General features: G+C 38.1%; 1 long non-coding RNA gene across 2 annotated transcripts; it reads right to left on the reverse strand.

The window, feature by feature from the left end:
* Positions 1–206: 206 nt before the first annotated feature.
* On the reverse strand, positions 207–4,643 carry LOC126163001 (uncharacterized). 2 transcript variants are annotated; one of them, XR_007535147.1, is made up of 5 exons: positions 4,599–4,643; positions 3,903–4,073; positions 1,553–1,772; positions 686–826; positions 207–388 (listed from the first exon to the last, which is right to left on the reverse strand). It is a non-coding gene; the product is annotated as an uncharacterized LOC126163001 (long non-coding RNA). The 2 variants fall into 2 exon arrangements; XR_007535146.1 differs by lacking the exon at positions 4,599–4,643 and having other exon boundaries at positions 3,903–4,400.
* Positions 4,644–22,955: the final 18,312 nt, after the last annotated feature.

The following is a 22,955-nucleotide window of genomic DNA, read 5'->3' on the forward strand; positions in this document are numbered from 1 at the left end:
ATATTTTATGATAAAGTCATCACTGACATCACCATAATGTGAGACTCCACATTAATGTAATGTGTCTTCTCTATTAAATCATTCAATATATGAACTGTTTTTCACCACCTGAAATATTTCAGGAAGTCAATTATCCACCCTTATAATCTAACAACAAATACGTCTAGTTCATCACCATAGCAAAATACGAAACACACCTTTTTCCACCTTTCACATTAGTTCCCTGACCAATGCGACATTCTCTCATTGATCTGCTCTGTGGTGGTAACCTTGAAGTTTGGCTACAATGAATGACTATCAGGATGGCAGGCACCAGTGCGAGCACCCTTACATAAACGCTTGTGTGTTTTACATGGCAGCTTCTTTGTGTGCTAATGCAATGTGACACCTGAAACGAAGATCTTGCAGTTAACAATAAACAATATAGTCAGTGGCTTCACCAGGACAATGACAGAGGGGAGGAAAAAACCAGTAACTATCAAACAAATTCTCTACGAGAAAATTACTTTCACATTTGTCAACATTTAAGAGGTTCATTGCCAGTAGGAAAGCAACATTGTGTGTCGCAAATGCTCTTTTATGTTAGTTTCATCAATTTCTTAAAGTTTTAAACTTATCTGGACATAAACTGTTTATACACCGAAGTGAGAGAAGCCATAGGATACCTCATAATATCGTGTCTGACCTTTTGCCCACTGGAGTGCAGCAACTTTGTGTGGCATAGATTTGACAAGCCTTTGGTAGTCTCCTGCATAAATATTGAACCATGACACTTCTATAAATGGACGTAATTGCAAAAATGTTGCCAGTGCAGCATTTCGTGTATCTGGAAATACAAACTGAAGATTAACTATTTGCTGCACACAATGAACAGCTGCAAGTTTATTAGCAATTAATTTGACTAGTACATAAACACTAAATGGAGCTAAGAAATTTGATGCATTGCCTGTGACATAAGTGATGAAGTTCACAAACAAGCCAAGTGCAAATAAAACCCATTCAACTAGCATAAGAAGTCTAATAGCTGTTAGCAGTTAGAATTTGCACTCAATCTACGGCAGTGTTGACAAAGAGCTGGATTTCGAAACTGTCGTGAGTCTACACACCTTTACATTTTGGCACAGGCAAACTAAAAGAGCCATAATCCACAGTAAAATTTTAAGCTTCTCACATTAATACGAAAAGTGACGCTTTTAAAACTGATTTGTATGAAGCCGACAAAAATAAATTCACAGATAACCTAAAAATGAATCTTAACATGTACGATTTACTATTAAAAAAGCTGTTATATAAAAGTCAACAAGACTAGCTGTACCAGGCATGGTTTGTCTCCCAGGTCACCACCCAATGGGTTCTTGAAAGCCTATGGAATATGCCGTGCCTCTGCACACTCCCACAAAATTGGGGACAGAGATGCTGTATGATGCTGTGGCAAGGAATTTACTGCACAAAGCAGCTCCAGTGCCACAATGGTAACTTAGTTCAGCCTAAGCTGTTCCTCACCACCAAGCATCAACTGAAAAAGGTAATGGAAAATTTAAACTTTACTCACCTGAGTGGGCTCCAATAACCTTGTCATGTCTCAATTTTTTGAGGTCACAATTGACTTATAACCCAGATCATTTTGCCACTTCTTGGAAGCTTCTTCCTTGACTTGTACCAGCTCAAAAAAATCTTGGGAGTGTAGCAGATAAGACAGAATGCTGGTATAGGGAAACCAGATTGGCAAACAAGTATCTCGTCACAAGCGGGGATGATTCTTCTTCACCCACCTGCAATAACGTTCCAAGATGAGCTGTTACAGCTCTAACCTTTCAAGCAGAGTGCTTAACATCAATCATTAGACACTGTACACAAATTCTCTAAAACTATGCTAAGTAACGGCTTTCAAGCACTTGAATGTAGATAAGTTGGTTTATTTGTTGGAGGGGACCAAACAGCAAGAGCATTGTTTCCATGATCTAGGATGGCAGAAATCAAGGGAGAAACAACACAAACAGCACAGTAAAGTCAAGGGGAAGGGATAACATGCAAACAAGGAGGAAAAATGGATATCAGGGCAACAGAAAATGGAAAGAACAGGACAAGGGTGGGTGGAAACTGGGAGAATAGCGGTGGTCCAGAAACACTGTACGTGGTGGGGCACACCCCACCACCACCAGCCTGTCCTGACACCCACAACATAAAATACCAGTATCACAATACAATGGGGACAACAACAGGGCAAGAAGACATGAGAAAAGGGGAAACAAAACAGCACAACTGACCACCAAAAACGTAGGGGAAAGGAAGAGAATTTGGCCAGTATGTAGGCAAGGTGAAGGCCTCCTTAACTGACACCTACACTGAGGGAGTAATTCCGAAGGAAAATTCAAGGTCTTCCGTCATAGTACAAATCACTTTCGCAATCTAAAGCAAAAACAGACATAACAATCAGAGGGTCGTCCGCTAACACCCAAGACAAGGAAGGGGGGGGGGGGGGAATTTATTATGAAGGGGCAGTCCAGGAAAATATGGATAACCGTGAGCAGAGGACAATACCAAGATGGCAAAGGACGGTAGATCCACGCGGGGATAGGCAGAGGGAAGAACACCTCAAATGGGAGTCTCGATGGTGCGAAGTTTATTAGACAGGGGGTAGCCTCCCAAGAGTCACACCACCATTGAGAAAAACTTGTTATGTCAAGACACAAATCCACCACTGCAGAGGGTCACAAAGATCGGGATAGATGTTCACGTCCGACTGAACCCCCCCCCACCTAGATGGACACAAACCCAAAGGAAATCCACTGAACAAGCAGCATCACCAACATCAGCAAGGTGGTCTCAGATGCCAGAGACCAAGGGAAGGCAGGACAACCACTCATTGAATCCATACATAACAAAACACGGGTGAGTGAGGACTGTATAATAAAACAGAGGGGCCAATCAATGGCCATCAATTCCGCAGTAAACACCCCACAAGTGGCGCACAAGGAATGGTGTTCCGGGCCAGCAAAGGATGTAAAGTCATATCCCACATGATAGCAGATTTAAAGCCATCGGAGTAAAAAACAATGGAATCCTGAAACTCCCGTAAGAGCATTCAGAACAAACAACAAAACCCCTATGGACGAATAGTAGCTTTTGGCCCTCAGAAAAGATCCATCCGAGTTAAGGCCAATGAACTAACAAAGTGGGAGTTGTCGGGAGAGACCATTGGAAAGAAGGCAAGGAGAGGAGATCTATGTCACGGCAGAGAGAAGCAAGGCAAAACCCAATCTGTAAAACAACCTGAAGATGGGCAGAAACGGGAGGGGGGGGCAATGGCTCGAAGCCACAAAATACAACAGAATAGGGAGGGTTAGCAGGGCTAGAGCAGATATTGATAGCAAAGGAAACCAGGAGCAGGGACTGACAAATCTAAAGGGGAGGGATCCCAGCATCAACTGAAAGACTACCTAGTGGGCTAGTGTGAAAGGCACTGGTGGCTGAACGGATACCACAATGGCGAACTGGGTCAAAGAAGGGCAGTGTGGAAATGGCAGCAGATTCATGAACTTGACAATCATAGTTCAGACAGAGCAGGACTAATGCCTGCTAAAAGCAAGACAATCCACACCTCAAGAGCTGTGGACAAGGAAGAACACCATAGTTTACACCAACAGCCAACCTTTTCATGACATATGGGACAACCAAGTAAGCTTGTCATCAAAAACGTGACCCCCCCAACTTTCTAGATTCTATGAGCTTATGTGTAGTAATTAATAATATTAGCTGTCAATTTTAACAAAAATGTGATCATCATTATAAACGTATTCCAAAAACAAAGCCTGTCCCTGTACGGATGTTAATAAATTATAGTTTCCTCGTAATAATGGCCACGATGCAACATAAAACGACAGGACAATTACTCAACTTACTTGACCCAGGCCTATCGGCGTCTCTTACCACTTGACTCGTACCAGCTTTGTAGCTAAAAAGTGAAGTAGCGTGAAACGCTTTCGCTTCACTTCACCACGAAGCCTCAATGATCTCTTCTCTGGATAAAACCCCATGGAACTATGGCGACGGGCGCTAACCATTCGACGACACTTGAAACGAAAGAAAAGAAATTATTTTCCATCTGAGAGCATTTAAATAATCAGCTCTATGTATAAAATGTGTCTCAGACCGCCCTAGACAATTTCCTCACACACGTGGTCAGTGGTCTAACCATGTACACAGCTAAATCATCATCGACAAAGTTTAGCAATTGAAAAATAAGCTACCAATTTCCATAAAACTTTAACCAGCAACTGCTAAAAACATATATTCGAAACCACAACGTGAACATGCACTTTCTACCACACTCACCATCACCAATTCTCGGCAGTCGGCACCACGAACGCCGAACAAACTGAATAACTGATTTGGACTAATCGATTGTGGAAACTGGAAATCAGTGTTGCCAACAGTATATGACTCTTTCCAACCAGATTCATAGTAAAAAAAAGACTAAAAAATGCCTTAAAATAACTAGATTCTAAATTTTTCTTCAAGAGCACAGAAATGACAATGAAACGCCACTAACTCGAGATATAGACTACATAAGTAACATATTTTTTTACTAAACGTACATAAAACTGGATGAGAATGTAGTCTTAAACCATTATCGCCATCATACACATGGGAAAGAGAAGCTGCAGTAGAAGTTGATGGTCTCAATGTATATGCTTCAGTAGTCCCAATTGTTCTAAGAACTCACTCAGGAAATATGTAATTATGGCAGCACCGATTCTGTCTGCTAAGACATGCACGAATCCCTAATATGGCGTTTACCATATCTGTACACATTCGATTCCTTATCTTCGTTTTGACGAGATTCAACGGTCTGAATATTCTTTATACCTCACCGCTGGACCAAAGAAGTACGAGTCTTAGATAATGCACGTTCTTTAAAAGGATTTTCACCGCTGGCGCCATGGTAACTGAATACCTCACGACACAAATCGATAGAATTGTTAACGTTACCGGTATCCCATTGGACGACGGTCATTTTTTGCCACTGTAATTCAGTTATTGTAAATGTATCATTATCCAAGTGAGAGATTTCTAACAGGGTAATTAAGGGTTCTTTTACCACTACAAGCGTCTTTGAAAAAGCAAATAGAGATAATTTCCCCAATACTTGAATCTTTGCACCAATTGTTTGGCAAGTGAAGAAACAAAATTTACACATCTTTCAATAATAATTTTTTCTTCACCTTTGGTCGTTTTGTTTCTAATTTCTGAATTTTTTTTCAAACAAGTATCCAATATACAGCTTTGGATGTAGGTGGTTTTGGAAATCATTGTCAAGACATTTTTTTCTGAACTGTATTGGTGAGAAGGGCAACTTGCTTAAGAAGAGATTGAATAAGAATTATCAGGTCATATAATAACTTGCATGGGTGCACACCATTTGACTCAAATTCCTCATTGATTCTCCAAAGACTTGAAAAGATAGGTTTCAAAAATAGCAAATATAAAAAAATTAAGTTTGTCACTAAACATCGAATAGAGCAGTCCAGCTGTGTAGCATTTTTCGCATTGCCTAATAATTTCAAAATGATTTTTTAACTTGAGCCATTCATCAATTATTCTACATACCACAGGTTCAATAGATAACCATTTCATGTCACAAGCACAGGAGATTTTAAGTGGCTCCTCCCCATTATTTAAGACTGACAAAATCTGGCGGTAAAAGAGCTATCGTGAAGAATATCGAGAAAACCAGCTGTAATTTCCCTAATCAAAAAGTCCAAATTCCTTGGCAGACATTCTGCAATTGCTGCAGAGGTTGCCAACTGAATGCAATGACAGACGAACATTATAAGTACCAAATGCAGAATCTCCCTTTTAAGTATTTCACACACTCTGTTATTAATACCGACCATCACAGTTGCATTATCTTTTCCTGTTCTCTGCAATTTCTTTAAATCTAAATTAACTTCTTTCAACGCCTCTTTAATAGCTGATACAATAGGCTCAGCACTGCATTTTCCAAGTTCTACTAGTGTGAGAAATGTCGAAACAATCTTATGAGATGTTTTACTATGATAAATTATAGCAATTGCTGGGAGTTTAGTGACATTAATATCAGTTAATTCGTCAGTTAAAATACCGTACATGCCATCATCGACATCACTTCTCAGATAGTTCGCAAAATAGGGCCCCAGAGCATCCTTGATAATAGCACTACACATTGTATGATGTAACTTAATCTGGCTAGCAACAAGACTGTCTTTGAACCTGTTTTTACACATTTCTCCTAAGTGATCACACAACATTATAGCACAATGTGCAGACACAAAGACAGTGAGTGACCCTTCAGCTTCGTAATGTCGTACGGAATCTTGAACTGGCTTAAAATTAATTTTTGCCTGTCTTTGGGAAGAAAAGGAAGAAACTTCAGATTTATGTTTTCTTGTTTCTGCATGGTTTTCTGTGTTCCCTAACACAACTCTTTCAGTACAGACACACGCTTTACAGAATGACTTTGTGTTATCTCCTACAGCTTGTGATAACCATTGGACAAATTTCAGATTATTTTAACCATTCTTCCCTTAACTTTTGAATGAATTAAATTTTAATTTTACTCATTTTAACAGAACTATAATCAATCACTATGACAAGATGAACAAGCATTAAGCACAGCCACTTCTGACACAAACTCCACAATAACTGAATAATAGCAAGCAGTTTGCATTTCATTCAGCTTCTCGGTCCTCGACAACGGGAATATATAACAGAAACGCAATTTACAGCTTCAGGTCGCAAAATGGAAGGTCACACAATGGATGCTCTAGACCAGGTGGTAACTCTGATGAGGAATCCACCATTACATCATGTAATGTAATGGGATGTCGGATTCTGGGGAGTCCCAACATTTGCAATGAAGAAGGGATGGGATATATTGAAAAGGCTTTCAATTTTCAGTTCATGAAGTAGTACTACTTTGGAACATTTAATGTAAAGTCTCTTCTAAAAATTGGGAAACAAAAGCAATTACAATTATTTCTGCAGAAGAACAGTATACAAATTGTAGCAGTCCAGGAAAAACGATTCTTAGACGAGAATGTAGTTGATACACAGTATTATGGAATTTATAAAGGGAAACCAGCAATGAGAATAATGGAAAACATTCCAATGTTTGGAACAACATTTTATGTAAATAAAAAAATCATAAACAGTGTAACAGAATATAGATCGAATTCAGAAAGAATATCCATATTAACTATAAAGTGCAAGAATAAATATTACACCCTCATAAACTGTCATGCACATATAAATGCAGATAACAGAACAAATCTAGAGAAAGTAAATCAATCCTGGGATCTTTTAGAATCTGAAATTTCTATCAAGCCTAAAAAGAATGTTAAAATACTACTTGGTGACTTCAATGCGCAAATTGGCAGGGAAAAGAAATTTAGGACTATTATAGGTGAAAATCTGGCACACTCAAGAACAAACAGAAATTGTGAAAGACTGATCAATGTGTGTAAAATGTTCCAGTTAAAGCTCATGACCACACATTTCCGCAAATTACCAAGAAAAGCCAAAACTTCGAGACATCGAAATCCATACCTAGGAGAATTTCAACTAGAACATACAGACATATCTAAAAGGCATAACATGGAAGATTATGAATATTACAATAGTCAGAGATGGGGAATTCGACTCAGATGATTATCTCTCTAAGATTAAAATAAAATTACTCCCATCTAAAACAAAAAAGGCGACCAAGAAATTGCTAATAATACAAAAGAAAATATAGGAAATTTTAGACAAGAAATGGAGACAAGTAAAGAAGGCGATTGGTGTGAACTCCACATGCAAATAACTCAAGCAGCAGAAAAAAAACTCTAGGATTGGCCGAGAATAAAGAGAAGACATGGTGGAATGGGGAGTGTGAAGAAGCAATAAAACCAAGAGCTCAAAAATAGAGGAAATGGAGATGTTCGAAAGAAGAGGAAGACCTTGAACAATTCGGACAACAAAGAAAAGAAACCTCAAAAATAATCCAGAAAATGAAAAGAAACTTTGAAAATTCACAGCTTACTGAAAAAGAAAAAAATTACACCAAACATAATACTAGAAATTTTACCAAACTTTTAAACACATACTTAAAGGATACCAGGCACCAAGTATTTCTTTCATAAATGAAAATGGCAAAATGGGATTAAATAACAAAGAAAATTGTGAAATTTTAGCAAAATTATTTGAAAAGCTGTTAAAATGTCCAGTTCCAACAGATAAATTAGAATTTTCAGTGACACCTCAAAATCTAGAGGAAAATTTCCCACCAACAAAGTTAGAAATTCATGAAGCCTTCAAAATACTCAAAGACAATAAAGAACATGGTGAAGACTCCATTACTGCGGAATTATTGAAGTGGTAGGAACCACAAATCATAAAGGATCTACAACTGCTTCTTGATAACATTTGGAACACTGAAAAGATTCCAGTCAAATGGAATACAGCATTAATCCACCCGCTACATGAAAAGGGAGACAAACAAAATGTCAGTAATTACAGAGGAGTGTCACTTCTGCCATTGGCATATAAAATATTATCAAAAATTCTCCTGAACAGAGTGGTAGATACTTTAGACAAACGACAGGGAGAATAGCAGGGTGGTTTTCGAAAGGGAAGATCCTGCGAGGAACAGATTTTTAACTTAAAGTCAATAATCCGCCATAGAATGTTAACCAGCAAACCAATAATAGTTTCATTTATTGATTTCAAGAAAGCATTCGATTATATAATCAGAGAAACAATAGAGAAGGGCATTAGAGAATTTGGTGTTAAATCAAAATTAGCAAATATAATTTGTGAAACACTAACAAGTACAATATCTAAAGTCAAATTTATGGGAGAAGTATCTCAGGCATTTTAAATAAAAACTGGTGTTAGACAAGGTGATGTTTTATCACATTTAGTGTTTGATTATATTCTAGAAAAAATTGTAAGGATCTACAATTCGGTGCTTAAAAAATCACAAAATTGAACCAATAACTCTGGGAAGGAAAAGAAATGGAATCAAGATAAACTGCTTGGCTTTTACAGACTATTTTGCAATACTTTCAGTTGTTCAGATAAACCTTCTGGAAAAAATAGCAAACAGGACTGGCCTCAAAATTTCAGCTGAAAAAACAAAATTCATAACAAATATAAAAAATGCGCCAAAATTCATAGAAACACAAATAGGTAAAATAGGGTGAATCAACAAATTTAAATATCTTGGAGATACTGTACAACGAATGGACTAGAAAAATCTGCGATACATGTAAGAATGAACAAAATGGAAAGAGCATATGGTTTGACCAAAAGTATTTACAACAAGAAGTGTATATCTAGAAAAACAAAATTAAAACACTACACCACAGTGGTACGACCAGAATATTTATATGGATCTGAATGCCTAACGATGAAAAATAGGAAACAATAGCACAGAAAGAATAAGATTTGAAGTTGTTAACATGATCCTAGATAGTCAATACGATTGTAAAAAAAAATCGAAATATTGTACAGTATCAGGCATTATCAAAGTTAGTCAGACTACCATTTCAATTTTTTATACATTTAAAATAACTTTGCAAAATAAACTATGAGGGTTCCATACTTAAGTACTTCTTGCACTCGTTATTTGCATTGTTGAGTACCAGTAGCAATTAAGCTTAGGTTCGTTCGAGGAGCTGCTAGGAAGCTACTTGAAGAACCAGCAAACAGGCGCTACTGCGCATGCATGTCATGGTTGACATCAAGAGCCAGTGCTTGGTGTCTGGGCTCTTCAAACGCATTTTACTGATCGACAGTTACCGAGCAGCGAACAGCTGAATTTCTGTAGGTGGTTTTACAAGAATAAATAAAAATAATAAACAAGAACAAATAAAGTGCTTACCTTACAATTATCGAAAATCCACAAACAGTGAACTAATGCGATCGGCTGCTGAAAGACAATCGAAAAAACTTAACTATGCACATGTGCAAAACTGGCAGCTTGACAGCGCCAGAAAATTTTCCTCAGGTAGCATCTGACTACTTGATGCTACTTGCTAGACGCTCTTCAAACAGCTGGTACCTCACTTCAAGTAGCCATATTTGGGACCAGATGAGCTTTGAAGGTGACTACTGCTCTGCACATGTGTGGTAGTCTGGAAGCAGCCTTTCGAACGGAAGTTTTATGTTTCTTAACAAATATTCATAGACCCAACCAATGACAGAACACCGCCAACCTCGTGCGGCGCTTAGCGCACTGTTTTTTAAGTTCTCCCTCGTTCTTACCGTCATATGTTCTGATTTGTGAAGGATCGGAGAGATTAGAATATAATCCACTTTGCTTAGAATATTACACAGGAAGAATAGAACAAAATCACTACATTTTATATTATTTCGCTTCATTCTCGGAACATTTTCATGAATTTTATAACCATCATCAACAGTAAATTGCTTTCAACTGGGAATTCTGCCACCATGGAATATATTCGTTACTGATGTGGTCAAAAGTGAAATTGATGAGAAATTGGAGGAAGAATAATTCCTAGTATCCACTAAAAATGAGTATGATTTCAAGCAATGGGTAGTTTTCAACAAAAGGTACATTCAGTATCAAATCAGCTGATTCTGCACCAAGACAAAAAATACTGGTCGCACATTTATACTTGATCCCTCTGTCATCGATGTATGTAGGCTGATTTCATGCCATTCAGGAATGTCTGCGCTTGTTGCCAATCTTAGCTAAAAAACGGTATTGTCTGCAGTAAAAAGTAGCCGTTATGACTACGTCGATCTGTGTGCACTGTTGTGCACAGCGGTTGATATTATCTACAAAAATGAGCGACTTGCCACTGCAACATATTAATCTATTACAGTTCGTTTCTTTTACACGCTGTAAGGTGTGGGAAAAAGAAGGATCAGCAGCCATGTGCTACGAGCCAATCACAAGCTTCCGTTCCTTACATCCTCCACTCAGGGGCCAAGTAAAAGTGTGTTATAAGTAATGCAAAAGCAGCTTCTGTTGTTAGCACAATATTAGCTGTGAACGTATACATGAGCTCGATGTACACAAAGTCACCAAAAAATTAACTGTTCTTTGAAGCTGACAGTCACTCTACTTGCAAGTAAGACATGATATAGAGGGAAATGTGATTTCTTCCCTGAAATGCCATGGGAAGTAAGTTTAACACTAAAGCAGAACCACAGTTTAGGAAGTGCTGCATTCTTAAGCTTCGAAAACCATCAAGTGATGGTTGCTCTGCAGTGGTTTTTAAAGAAAGAGTGTGATACAGTGGATTTTAACAGTAAGGCAAAAGGACTGTTGTTGCAACACGTATATGACTCTATGGTAATGCTAAAATAGAATTTGTGTGTGCCAAAATGTTCAACAGTCAGGAAGTTACTATCCATTCACAGATTTCCACAACTGAGAAAGTTATCACCTTTCAGCCTAATGCAGACCTCGGGCTACACTATAGACAAGCCTGTCACCACAGTCAAAGGTGGTCTTTTTCTCCTTTTCTCTTTTTTTTTCCTTGATGGGGGCAGAGGGAGGGGGCTTCCAATACCATACTCCACCCCAAATTATAATACTGGACAGTTACAGACGTAAGTCACTAATTATCACAGCGTATCTAGTACAGTTAAATGTGGAAAAAAACATCTTAAGTAAATCAAAAAATTTTAGACTAGCTAGTTCCAAATAATACGGCCTTGCCAGAGTGGTAACACTGGTTCCCGTCAGATGACCGAAGTTAAGCACTGTTGTGCTGGGCTAGCACTTGGATAGGACACCATCCGGTCTGTCAAGCACTGTTGGTAAGTGGGGTGTACTCAGTCCTTGTGAGTCAAACTGAGGAGCTACTTATTCTCGTGGTCCTTATGTAAAATGTACATTCATGCCAATAGAACTATTCTTCAGTCAGTTCCAAATGACAGCTCTCTAAATTTTTTCGATAATGTTCCACAATAAGAACATTGTCTTCCCTCCAGGGATTCTTGTACAAGTTCACAAAGCATCTCCATAATAATTGTGTGTTGATTGATCCTAATGGTAACACAGCTATTAATAGCAGCCCACCTCTGAACTGCTTCACCGTATTTGTTTAATCTGACTTGTTGGGAATCCCATACACTTGAGCAGTACTTGTCAGTGGGTGACACTAGTGTTCTAAACCGGTGGGCTCCTCTCAACCTGTGGTCTATGCGACAACCCCTCATTCCCAATCCTCTTTCCAGAGGAAGGGACCAATAGTCCTGAGAGCTAGACACAGTTTTTTACTCAACTGCTATTTTTCTCAGATACGTCTTACACTGCATTTTATAATTTTACAAAGTGCACCATCAGCTGATCACATAATGATAAGGTTATAAATGTAATTATTGTGAACATTAGTATTAACCGGTACATCCATCTTGGAGTCAAAACATTATAATTAATTATAGAAGTAGAGGCTAATAAGATACACTTTCTCTCTGTTGTTGTTGTTGTGGTCTTCAGTCCTGAGACTGGTTTGATGCAGCTCTCCATGCTACTCTATCCTGTGCAAGCTTCTTCATCTCCCAGTATCTACTGCAACCTACATCCTTCTGAATCTGCTTAGTGTATTCATCTCTTGGTCTCCCTCTACGATTTTTACCCTCCACACTGCCCTCCAATGCTAAATTTGTGATCCCTTGATGCCTCAAAACATGTCCTACCAACCGATCCCTTCTTCTAGTCAAGTTGTGCCACAAACTTCTCTTCTCCCCAATCCTATTCAATACCTCCTCATTAGTTACGTGATCTACCCACCTTGTCTTCAGCATTCTTCTGTAGCACCACATTTCGAAAGCTTCTATTCTCTTCTTGTCCAAACTAGTTATCGTCCATGTTTCACTTCCATACATGGCTACACTCCATACAAATACTTTCAGAAATGACTTCCTGACACTTAAATCTATATTCGATGTTAACAAATTCCTCTTCTTGAGAAACGCTTTCCTTGCCATTGCCAGTCTACATTTTATATCCTCTCTACTTCGACCATCATCAGTTATTTTACTCCCTAAATAGCAAAACTCCTTTACTACTTTAAGTGTCTCATTTCCTAATCTAATTCCCTCAGCATCACCCAACTTAATTTGACTACATTCCATTATCCTCGTTTTGCTTTTGTTGATGTTCATCTTATATCCTCCTTTCAAGACACTGTCCATTCCGTTCAACTGCTCTTCCAAGTCCTTTGCTGTCTCTGACAGAATTACAATGTCATCGGCGAACCTCAAAGTTTTTACTTCTTCTCCATGTATTTTAATACCTACTCCGAATTTTTCTTTTGTTTCCTTTACTGCTTGCTCAATATACAGATTGAATAACATCGGGGAGAGGCTACAACCCTGTCTTACTCCTTTCCCAACCGCTGCTTCCATTTCATGCCCCACGACTCTTATAACTGCCATCTGGTTTCTGTACAAACTGTAAATAGCCTTTCGCTCCCTGTATTTTACCCCTGCCACCTTCAGAATTTGAAAGAGAGTATTCCAGTTAACATTGTCAAAAGCTTTCTCTAAGTCTACAAATGCTAGAAACGTAGGTTTGCCTTTTCTTAATCCTTCTTCTAAGATAAGTCGTAAGGTCAGTACAGATTGCCCCTGCAGTGTGCGCCCGAGAACTGGCATGAAGAAGGAACTGATCAACATTTGTGTTATGTGGGCTGAATGACACAGGCGAAATCTCTAACCAGGCCCTCATACTCGGCGGGAGACGCTATTCCCTACGCAACTTTACGTGCTCACAGTTCACTCAAAACTGAAAAGAGTGACACGACACGATGGAAGGGCATACTAGAGAGACTCCCCAACACATCTGTGCAAAGCTTTACCGGATTTTCCCAGTGGTTTCCATTTCGCAACTGATAGGAACTTACTTTTTGCACAACCCTCGTATATTAACTTGCAAGTGTAAGAATCCCAAGGAGCCTGAAGAAGCTTCTGTAAGATATTCAGCTATCAGTTGTACACAATAATCATACTCAAATGAATAAAAAGTTCTTGGATAACTTGTCGTGACAAAGTTGAATAAAGATAGTGGGCTAAGTCGGACTGTCATGAAACTTGCGAGGCTCACACTTTTATGCCCAGTTGGTGGTATCTGACTGGCTACATCACTTCATGATGACATGGAGATGGCTTTTGCTATGGTCTGTACATCAAAGACAAGGATATCATCAGGGGTGCCCAAGGGAGATGTGACTGGACCGCTATTATCTTCTATGTACAAGCTGAATTTACCCGATTATAAGACGAGTTTTTTTTCAAATTCGTCATTCGAAAAAATTCAGGATCGCCTTATATTCACAGATTAAACTATTGCTGCTGGGTCAACATTTCTAAGTTATTTAATATACTATGTAGGGGTAGCCTTACATTTACAGGGGTCGTCTTACATTTAGAGATGAAGCTTAGGTCCTTGGGGTCACGTTTATATTTATTTTGAAGAATTCGGATGGGCAGGGCTCGGCAAAAGCTTTATTCGCATTCCAACAACTTCGAGATTTCCCAATATGCCAAAGCGCTCGATACAGTATCAACATGGCGCGAGCAGTCACGTGGCATTGACTCCCGCGGAGCTGTTATAAGAGATACGCGAGAAACTATGTATCAGCCACTACAGCAGTCTATTATCTGATTAAAATTTGACAATTTTGTGAAAAACAGGAGAAAATAGCATTAAATTGTATCGTGTTGCAACCCTTTGTAGCGTCTGAAAAGGTTTGCGTTACACGTTCTCAAACATGTACCGATACGGTGTTCAATCATTCAGTGCTGCTTTTTAAGTAAATGTTGTCCTCGAAAAAACATTAGTTGATACAGAACCCAGCCCAATATTTTATTTGGATATGAGAAACTGTAATGAATTACTAAGTGGATTGCAAATGAGAAATTCAGTCACTGTTTGCGTATTGGAGTACCTGGTTACTAGGTTTAGTACATGGTGACATTCTGTTGAAACAAAAGCAAATTAATCGAAATTAAAATGTCTAACAAAGGAAATAATTTATATTAAACAGACTGTAATTGTTACAGTGAGAACAAATTCCAGCAGCAACACTGTCGTCGGTCTATGTTAGACTGTGCCGTAGTGGAGACAGTACCAACAGACTCAATAGATCGCGGGACGAGCGAAAGTTCAAGAATGGGACTGAATCGTACGGTATATGCTGTCTTATTTACAAATTAGTTGGTGTTGTAACATACGAGCTACACACTAGGAGATATTGCGGTCTGTTTTACACAGCAGCTCAGGCTCAGCACTACGAAAGGATTGGAAGGGGAAAAGAGACATCTGCTTGGCTAATACAGAGTTAAAAATTAATGTTTCTATTATTTACCCCATTCCCTTAAATGGCACAAAATGCATACACTGTATTTATAGATTTATTTATTCCTATTCAAGAATTCATCTGTGGTATAGAAAGAGTTGTCAAGAAAATATGATTTCAAGTTATTTTTGAAGCTATTACTGCTGTCTGTCAGACATTTTATTTCATCTGGTAATTTGTCTAAAATTTTTATCCCTTTCTTTTCCTAAGATAGGTTGAGTAAAGGATAGTGTAGGTCTTCCTTTTTTCTGGTATTATAATCATGAATGTCACTGTTGTTTTTAAACTGGCCCATGTTGTTGAGAACAAATTTCATTAGTGAGTAAATGTACTGTGAGGCCGCTGTAAGAATTCCCAATCTTTTTAAAAGATGCCTACAAGATGTGCGACTATGAACCCCACACATTATTCTAACCACTTTCTTTTGAGCAGTGAATACTATTTGTCTAAATGTTGAGTTACCCCATTAGCTTACTAATTTCTATATCCTCAAAATTGGCAATTATTCTGATTGCAAAAGTTGCTGAACCTAGTCGCTTTAGAAGATCCAAAATACGAATTTTCTAATAAAGATTCTCATCTATATGCACACCCAAAAACTTAGTATGCTCTACCCTGTCTACTGACTTCTGTTGATGTGTTATATTTATGAAAGGAACTGTGCTTTTGCAGCAGAAATTTCAAAGTTTAGAGCAAGCCCATTTGCAGAAAACCAGTTAATTACTTTTCCAAATACCTTATTTGTATCATTTTCTATTCTAGTTTCTTTTACTGGATTAATAATGATGCTTGTATCATCAACAAACAGTGCCAGTTCAGCTTCCTGTTTGAGATAGAAATGGCAGTCGTTCACATATATCAAGAACAGAAGGGGACCCATGATTGAACCCTGTGGAACACCTAATGCAATTTCACCCCAGTTAGATGAAGTGGCAAACGTCTTTAAATCACTTGACCCATATAAGGAAACTTTTCGCTTCCTGTTCTGCAAGTATGGCTTAAACCGCTCATATGCTATTCTACTTATACCATAGAATTGTAATTTCTATAACATAATGCCATGGTTCACACAGTCAAATGATTTGGACACAGTCATGGAAAATTCCTATTGGTGAAATTTTACTATTTAAAGACTCTATTATGTGGACAGTGAAATTATATATTGCTGTCTCAGTGGAACAGCATTTTTGAAATCCAAAATGTGGTTTACTAAGTATCCCATTACTGTTGAGATGGCTAACCACTCTTGAGTACATTACTTTCTTTATGATTTTTGAAAATGCTGTAAGCAAGGATACTGGCTGATAATTATTGACATTTGTGGTGTCCCCATTTTTGTAGAGAGGCCTGACAATGGCACATTTTAACCTGTCTGGGAAAATACATTGAGTTAGTGATGCATTACATATGTGACTCAGAACATCAACTATAATTCCTCCACATTGTTTTAATATCTTATTAGAGATGTCATCTACTCCAACAGAACACTTATTTTTCAAAGATTTAATAATTTTACTTATTTCACAAGAGGTTGTTAGGTGAAATTTATTCTGACAAATTTTTTTTCAAAACAGACTCTTCCATGAACTGCCTGGCTTTTTCTTTGAACTGTTCTCACCAATTTTTTCTCCTACACTTAAGATATGATTGTTAAATACATTAGCTACTTGTGTACTGTTGGTTAGGATGGTCTTGTTCTCTTTAACAGTAATACTATCTACCGCAGTGGTTACTTTCCCTGTCTCCCTTCTAACAACATTCCATATTGATTATTTTATTGCCGTAGTTGATAATTTCTTCTCTAACATACATATTTCTTGATTTCCTTACAACATTTTGCAGTATGTTGCAATAATTTTATAGTGTAAAACTACTTCTGGATCTTTACTAGTTCATGCTGTCTCATACAGTTTTCTTTTTCTTTCCGAAGGCACTTTACTTCCTCTAGTAATCCAAGGTTTCTTTGAAAAGTGTATGGTGTTACATTTAGTAATTTTCTTTGGGAAACAATCCTCAAAAAGGGATATAAATTTATCAGAAATATGTTGCATTTATCATTACCATTTGGCTCATTATATGCATTCTGTCTCTTACGAACCTATACCACATTCAAACTGCGGTTTGCGTGAAATAATTCGTAGACAGAATTGGACCGACTTTAAAAACTGGATAAATACTCAACAATAATAGTCATTTCTGCAGTAGGCAGTAGAAATCTAGCTGGGAGCCAGTAGCATATTTAAGTGTTTCTTGCTGCAATGCTATCGAGGCTCGCCATGACATATGACGGGAAATTATAGAGGTTTGTGTTAGCTGGTTCTAAACAAACAACGTAAAGGGGGCGGGCGGGCCATATGTTTGGAGACAAGAGCCTGTAAATACTCACGTCAGTATGGAAGCAAAATCCGATAGGCACCCAGGGAGGGGGGAGGGGGGGGGGGAATCAGCTGTGTTCTCAGCTTCCACCATAATGATAGCCTCAGAAATAGCAGCATATTCATAAGAAACTGCCAAATATATATGACAACGAAGACACAAATTTTGCAGCTGTGCTATTAGGATGATGATGATGATGATGATGATTAAATGTGATACCACAGGCTAATGGGTTAGCAAACAAAAATGGTCGAAAAGAAAACAGTCTGCTAATTAATATAACCATTTCTTTTTGTTTATTTTAATTCTCCTAGTATTGCCTAATGTACAAAATCAATAAAAGGCACAAACTTACAATAGATATAATGTTAATTTTTTGGCAGATACTTTAAGTCAATAAAACAATTTGTAATTTTGATTAGTCAGAATATGTTGAAAATAAATGTTTCTCAAGGAGCCTGCTAAAAAAAGGGGGGTCGCTTGTATTCCAGGTCATGTTATACTTGGGTAAATATGGTAAATGATCTGGCAGACAGGATGAGCAGTAATTTGCAGATGTTCGCTGATGATGCTGAAGTAGGAGGATAGAAGACGACTGGATAAGATTTCTAGTTGATTTGGTGAATGGCAGCTACCTGTAAATATAGAAAAATGTAAGTTAATGTGGATGTGTAGGAAATAAAACCTGTAATGTTCAGATACAGCATTAGTAGTGTGCTGCTTGACACAATCAAGTCAGATATCTAGGCCTAATTTTGCAAAGTGATATGAAATGGAATGAACACGTAAGAACAGTTGTAGGAAAGGCAAATGGTCAACATTGTTTTATTGGGAAAATTTTAGAAAAATGCAGTGTATCTGTGTTTTGTTTATTTTTTATTTATGTCCTGAAATCATTGATGTTGGACACAATTTCATTGTTGTTGTTGTTGTTGTTGTTGTTGTTGTTGTGGTCTTCAGTCCTGAGATTGATTTGATGCAGTTGTTGTTGTGGTCTTCAGTCCTGAGATTGATTTGATGCAGCTCTCCATGCTACTCTATCCTGTGCAAGCTGCTTCATCTCCCAGTACGTACTGCAGTCTACATCCTTCTGAACCCTTAGTGTATTCATCTCTTGGTCTCCCTCTACGATTTTTACCCTCTCCGCTGCCCTCCAATACTAAACTGCTGATATCTTGATGCCTCAGAACATGTCCTACCAACCGATCCCTTCTTCTAGTCAAGTTGTGCCACAAACTTCTCTTCTCCCCAATCCTATTCAATACCTCCTCATTAGTTACGTGATCTACCCATCTAATCTTCAGCATTCTTCTGTAGCACCGCATTTCAAAAGCTTCTATTCTCTTCTTGTCCAAACTATTTATCGTCCATGTTTCACTTCCATACATGGCTACACTCCATACAAATACTTTTAGAAACGACTTCCTGACACTTAAAAATCTATACTCAATGTTAAATTAAAAGTCAAGTAGCATGAGATAGGAGAGGGAGAAAACTGTGAGGCTATGTTATGAGGATGGTGACCATTTTGGAAGCTGCCATCTTGGATGCAGCTCATAATTTTCAAACAGAAAGAAAAGGGGGGAGGGGGTCATGTGACATATTCAAGATAGATAATTACACAAGAAAAACATTGGTTTCTTTAATTTGAGCATAGCTTTATTTATTTTCAAGTCATGTCACATTTTATATAAAATAATGTAAATGATAGTGATAACAAGTAAAGGCTGCAGGATTTGTTTGACAGGTTGTCTAATGCGTTGTAAGGTTATTGTCATCCACTTCAACCACACCTGCTGGACTTTAACCAAGATATCTACCAGTACCAGAATGCGAGCACTGGCTCTAATGACCTCATTGTGAACAGGACATTAAACTGTAATCTTCCTTCCTTCCAGAAAGCGAGTAAAATCATCAACAATCCAGAAAGAGATTTTCACTCTGCAGCAGAGTGTGCACTGATATGAAACTTCCTGGCAGATTAAAACTGTGTGCCCGACCGAGTATTGAACTCGGGACCTTTGCCTTTCGTGGGCAAGTGCTCTACCATCTGAGCTACCGAAGCACGACTCACGCCTGGTACTCACAGCTTTACTTCTGCCAGTATCTCGTCTCCTAGTCCCGAGTTCGAGTCTTGGTCGGGCACACAGTTTTAATCTGCCAGGAAGTTTCATCAACAATCCACTCCCCAAGGGGTGCAAAGTTTTGGATCTTATAGGCAGGGGTAAAATACAGGGAGTGAAAAGCTATTTACAATTTGTACAGAAACCAAATGGCAGTTATGAGTCGAGAGGCATGAAAGGGAAGTAGTGGTTGGGAAGGGAGTGAGACAGGGTTGTAGCGTATCCCTGATGTTATTCAATCTGTATATTGAGCAAACAGTAAAGGAAACAAAAGAAAAATTTGGAGCAGGAATTAAAATCCATGGAGAAGAAATAAAAACTTTGAGGTTCGCTGATGACATTGTAACTCTATCAGAGAGAGCGAAGAGCCTGGAAGAGCAGTTGAACGGAATGGACAGTGTCTTGAAAGGAGGATATAAGATGGGCATCAACAAAAGCAAAACAAGGATAATGTAATGTAGTAGAATTAAGTAGGGTAATGCTGAGGGAATTAGATTAGGAAGTGAGACACTTAAAGTAGTAGAAGAATTTTGTTATTTGGGGAGCAAAATAACTGATGATGGTCAAAGTAGAGAGGATATAAAATGTAGGCTGGCAACGGCAAGGAAAGCATTTCTGAAGAAGAGAAATTTGTTAACATCGAGTATAGATTTAAGTGTCAGGAAGTCGTTTCTGAAAGTATTTGTATGGAGTGTAGCCATGTATGGAAGTGAAACATGGCCGATAAATAGTTTGGACAAGAAGAGAATAGAAGCTTTCGAAATGTGGTGCTACAGAAGAATGTTGAAGATTAGATGTGTAGATCACATAACTAATGAGGGAGTATTGAATAGAATTGGGGAGAAGAGAATTTTGTGACACAACTTGACTAGAAGAAGGGATTGGTTGGTAGGACATGTTCTGAGGCATCAAGAGATCACCAGTTTAGTATTGGAGGGCAGCGGGGAGGGTAAAAATCGTAGAGGCAGACCAAGAGATGAATACACTAAGCAGTTTCAGAAGGATGTAGGTTGCAGTAGGTACTGGGAGGAGATGAAGCTTGCACAGGATAGAGTAGCATGGAGAGCTGCATCAAACCAGTCTCAGGACTGAAGACCACAACAACAACAACAATAACAACAACAGGCATGTGAAATATCAGTTGATGTGTTTGCATGTCTGAACATCACAATGAAGTCATTCAAATTGAACAGACTTACCTTGAGGGATACAAACTAATACCATACTACTGTAAAACCAGTAAGAAGGAAGAGAGAGCGGCTATATATGCCAAAGGTGGAGTTAAGTCTGAGAGCCTTCAGGATAATAAATGTGTGTTGAGCAAGTTTTTAAACGCTATGCCACATTAGTAGATTGGGGAGCACCACAAGCTTGCAGTACCGTGATATCACAGGCCACCAGGAGGATGTATCTTAAGCTTTGTAAATACATTTCATGAAGCATACATTGGAGCATTAATCAATATTATATCAGCCATGCTTGATTCACAGATTATATACCAACTTCTAATTTACTGCTTGTGAAATTTTCTTCTGTGTAACTTAAACAGTGAATTTACACAGCTATACAGTCTTGTTCTTTAACAGTGTTTTGCTGTAGCTCAAATTATAGCCCCCAACCAACATAAAAACCAGAGCTGTCATTCTGATCTTCTGTGCTACAAGGTTTTAGTTAAATATTCATCTACAAAGTAGGTGTTGTCCAGGAGTTGTCCAGAAGAGAAAAAATTTAGTTCAGATTTAAATTTTGTGTTGTTACCTGTCAGATATTTTATATTAGTAGTCAAATTATACAATATTTTTGTGGCTACCACATGATTTAGAGACAAGTAACAATTATGGTAGTTTTTCATTCTATACCTCTATTAAAATGACTTTGCACTTGACAGACAGCTGTGGTGGGATGAAGGGTTGTTGGTTGTACACAACTTTTCGTGTACTTATGCACTCAATAGCTGCATGCACACTGCAAATGGAAAAGAACATACTTCCAGTTTATTGTTGTCAGCTACCAATAAAAGGCAATCAGCAGCTACCAAATAGAACTGAGAGAGCTGCAGCTTTTTTCAGTTAAGCTATGTCTACTTGTTTCTTGCTACTGTAGGCCTTAACTCTACTTGTTCCACCTCTCTAAAGGTTCTCCTGCTTGATAGGACCTATAAAATATGATGAATGGATAAATAACAGACATCACTTTTCTTTTGAAATTGTGATGTTTTATGTCCTATTTCATTAGTGTTTGTATAGATTGTGGAGTTGCATACAGAAGGCTTAACTCTTTCAAGACACACCTATAAGGTGACCATGGGTGGACACCATAGCAATTCTGCTGTGGAACTCTGGTATGTAATGATGACAAGAAGTAAATCAAGCCATGGGTACAGAGTATAACAACCACTTTTTTAAGGAAAATGCAATGGATATAACAGTACACATCCACACACGACTATGTCCAAGACCACACTGCCAAGTCAGATACAGAGTCTGCCTTAAAGCTCTTGCTGGTCAGTGATGCTGCTGTTCCCACACAACCTCCAAGTGGCCACTTACAAAGTAAATGTGGAATACCTCATTATATTAGTTGATTATATGCTTAACTACTTGACAACTTCATATTTCGTAAAATGCATCAATTTCTTTTAATGCTTCATTTGTGATTAACTTACAGCCCATTGCTTTGGAGTGATACATAGTACAAAAGAAATTCATGTTACCAATCGTGGTCGTCCGATGACCCAAACAAACCAACCAACCAATAAGTGTCTATTTAAATCTTTTCTAATTTAACATGTTATTATGTTATTTTACTTATCTCTACTCTTTCCCTTACCGCAAAGTTACAGGCTAATATTTATTCAGTATAACTGATTTATTTTCAGAAACACACCAAAAATCCAAGACCACACCAGAAACACTGCAAGACTGAATGATGACTCAGTCTCCCCACCACCCTATAAATGCTGGGGCACTTACAAATGGTAGACCATGGCTAACAGCCAAGGTGATGATGAAAATTAGATTACTATTATTATTAATTTTGTCTTCTGTGACAAATTACTGTGTCTCTTAACATGCTAAATAATGGTATGGCACTG

Source organism: Schistocerca cancellata, chromosome 2 (genome assembly GCF_023864275.1).
Source record: "Schistocerca cancellata isolate TAMUIC-IGC-003103 chromosome 2, iqSchCanc2.1, whole genome shotgun sequence".
NCBI classification, from domain to species: domain Eukaryota; kingdom Metazoa; phylum Arthropoda; class Insecta; order Orthoptera; family Acrididae; genus Schistocerca; species Schistocerca cancellata.